At 37.2% G+C, this 3,653-nt stretch overlaps 1 long non-coding RNA gene across 1 annotated transcript; it reads right to left on the reverse strand.

Moving 5' to 3' along the window:
- Positions 1 to 421: 421 nt before the first annotated feature.
- Positions 422 to 3,434, reverse strand: LOC142520049 (uncharacterized). Its single transcript, XR_012813887.1, has 2 exons — positions 2,780 to 3,434; positions 422 to 604 (listed from the first exon to the last, which is right to left on the reverse strand). It is a non-coding gene; the product is annotated as an uncharacterized LOC142520049 (long non-coding RNA).
- Between the last annotated feature and the right edge of the window lie 219 nt (positions 3,435 to 3,653).

The following is a 3,653-nucleotide window of genomic DNA, read 5'->3' on the forward strand; positions in this document are numbered from 1 at the left end:
GATGATGAGAGGGGATGATTCACGCACATCAGCAATTCAAATGCACCCACTCCCTCACGTGCGTGGGCTGCGCCGAACATGACACGTCACCTTCCATGTAGGTCCCACCAATTATTATCACTCATGCCCGGGATGCCCTGGTCTTCCACTTCCGCTCCATGAAAACTGACCGCTCCATCCAACGCACTTTCATGTGTTTCCCATTTTACCCTACTTTCGTTTTCATAGTTTTTTTAATAATAAAAAAATCATTATTTTTTGCTACTTTAATTTAAAATTTGAAATAGTTATTGTAACGTCTCGCTCATTTTTTAAAAATGCGAAAATAATTTTTTTTAAAGCTCACATTTTCGAAATAATATTTAAAATAATTGTAATTATCTTACCGTAAAAATAGTGCAGTTTAAAATAATCAAACTCATCCAAAATCATACATAAACATAAAGGAATAAAAATCTTAAATTCATCAACGTAAGAAAATGTTAATCTACTCTCAATCTCATAAATCATAATGCGGAAAACATGTGGTCCTCGGGTCATGTCACCGCACCAGCTCTGCCTACTCAGAGTTCGGCACCTCCAGTCTCCTCATCATGAAGCTCACCTGCATCACACACGCCTAGTGAGTCTATAGACTCAACACACCTCCACCGTTAATAACAAGTACATATACCTAGCACACAGCAGTGAAAAATATCATACTCAACATATCTTTCATGAACTTAAAAGCATAATGTAAACGTGTTGTGTAAAATCATGTCATCTCAAAGCATGTCATCTCATATCATCAAATACGTAAACATATCTTTCATGAACTTTAAAAACATGAATATAAACATGTCGTATAAAATCAAGTCATGTCAAATCATGTCATCTCATATCATCATATACGTGTCAAAACATGTCATCTCTTGTTATCATGTACGTAAACGTGTCGTGTAAAATCATATCGTATTAAAGCATGTCATCTCATGTCATCATATACGTATACATTTTCTTTTTAATTGAATTCAGTTCATTAGCTGTGACTTTCGTATCATCATGTCATCATGTCAATCGATGGATCCATCTACGTGTAACCACATTAATGGGCGGCGGGGACACCAGCGACACTCTCACCCGTCAACTGGGCCTTGGCCTATCATATCATCATATCATGTCAATGAAAATACGATCGTCGGGCTCCCTCTGGGGCCTTCTCCCGTAAACGGGCTCCCTCTAGGGCCTTTTCCCTCACGATATCTCCAATCATATCATCATGTCATCGTATTAGTCACAACTAAATCACTTCCATCAAAACGTTTTATCATATTCATCACTTAATAAAATAATGCATATACATAATTTTTCCTTTAAACCAAGCATGAACCGTATTTATTATAATTGCGTAATAATCGTAAACATGATGCATAAACATTTAAAACATGATAAAATGTGCTCAGGGCGCTGCCAGGACAAACAGCTCACCCCAGGTGCAAAATGACCATTTTGCCCCTGGAAACCCAAAAATTACCATTTTGCCCATACACATAAAATTTCACTTCTTTGACATTTTTTTAATTCCATTGACTCTAACACGTCCCAAATAATTATTTAAGCTTACAAGAACTTTCTCATATTTTTATTTGGCTTAAATCTATGACTTTTAAATTAATCTTTAAATATAACCTATTAATGCGTTTTAATCCCGAATTAAACCAAACCTAAGCATAAAATTCCCAAATTAAAAACTTAGACTTCTAATAATTATTTGAACTTAAATATAATTTCCCATAATTTTATTAAGCTTAAATCTATGCGTTTCAATTAATCTTTTAATTAACGTTTCGTGCGGCGACTAAATCTCGGACAAATCCAAAACTCATTATTTTGATCCGAAGCTTACCAAACTCCTTAAAATGTCCCAAAACATTTTGACAAGCATTTATAGACATAAAATTGAGCCAAATTCACAACTTAACCGATTCATTTTAAAACTTGAACCGGGGTCCGGTTTTAATCCGAATCGACTCGAAACTTAACCAAAACTTTCCCAACTTTTTTTACCATACCTTAAAAACACTATAATGCACCTAAAACAATGCCATCAGTCCTCTAATCCCACGGCTGAAATTCCAGAAAATAACCCACCTCTCGGCCCTTTCCTAAATCGCCTCCTCGCACTCTTTTTTCCAAAAACTCACGCCACTAGCCACACCTGACGTACCAGCCATAAACCGACCTCCCCTTGACCACCTTGGGACCATACTTGACACACTATACACACGGCTCCAGCCCCATGCAAGCTGCACAAGGCCCACGACCGCTACACACCCAGGAGTTCCTACCGCGCGCGTCTACCCTTCCCAACATGGATCGATCGTTCAATCCGTCTAATCCAGCGTGGTTCGAGCTTTCCCAGCCCCATCTCAGAACCACCAGGGTCTGGTCCCTGGCTGAAACAAGCCCTCGCACAGCTGGTGTAAAAGGAGCGTAGATCGAGCCCTCACACTAGCTCTCATCCGATCGGCCTTCAACTTCTACAACAAAGCTCGACCAAGCTTCATCTCCAGCCTACCTACTCTTTCTTTCTCGGTGAAAACAACCCCTCAGCACCCAGTACAGCCGACCTTTTGCAACAAATCAGAGAAAACGTGAGTGGAAAACAAATGATGCATGTGCTTGAACAAAAACCGAAAAGCTTCCTTGTGCATGGCTGGATAGGAATTTACACATACATAAAACACACAACAGCATATATATGACGTAAATGATGAAGAAATAAGAGTACGTGGCGTGCCTGGATGATTTGATGAACAAGAACGAGAAGAGGAGACGCCGGATGAATTTCTCCTTGCAAGAAAAGAGAAAACCGAAGCTTTCTTGATGAAAGCTCTGAAAACCGAGAGGATATACAGCTGGGGAATAATGTGTAATGAAGGGGTGTCGGTTGGATTAATTTACACGAATGATTGGAACCGAGACAAGCAGCTGTATTTGAAGAGAAGAAATGCTGCTGAACCCACCTATATAATGAAGGAGTAAGGGGTTGTCGGATGGTGGGAAGGGTAATTGGTGTAGGGTAGGTTTAGGTTTAATTTAATGGTGGTTTAGGTTAATTAAAATGCACTAATGGGCCTTAATTAAAAATAAAAAGGGTTTTAAGTCCAATAAGCTTAAAAGTAGGCCCATTAAATCCAAACACAATCCCGAAAAATATTTCGTTTTGGAAAGATTTTGAAAATATTAGCCGAACCCTCAAAAATTTCCCCGATTCGCTAAAATTTGCGTACCGATAAAAATTAAAATCTTGCGGCTAAAAATACTCAATAAATCCCAATTCTTGGAAAATACCTTTAAAATATCTTAAATTAATATTTAAAAACAAATCATGTAATTAAAATAATTTTCCTGAAAATTCTCCGGTCTACGTTCCTCGTTCGAGCGCGAAATGAAACTTAAAAATCTTTAATGAATGAATCTTTAAAATTTCATGAATTAAATTTTACCATGCATAAATTATGCATAAAATGCATAAAAATATTTAAACACAAATTAATGAAGTAAAAATGCATTTAAAACTTTAAAACAATTTAATAAAATACCAAAGAAAATTTAATAACTTGCATGCATGTAGTTTACGTGGACTTTTTGATTTTCGGTACGTTACAATC

The sequence above is a fragment of the Primulina tabacum genome, chromosome 12, assembly GCF_025594145.1.
Source record: "Primulina tabacum isolate GXHZ01 chromosome 12, ASM2559414v2, whole genome shotgun sequence".
Taxonomy (NCBI): Eukaryota; Viridiplantae; Streptophyta; class Magnoliopsida; order Lamiales; family Gesneriaceae; genus Primulina; species Primulina tabacum.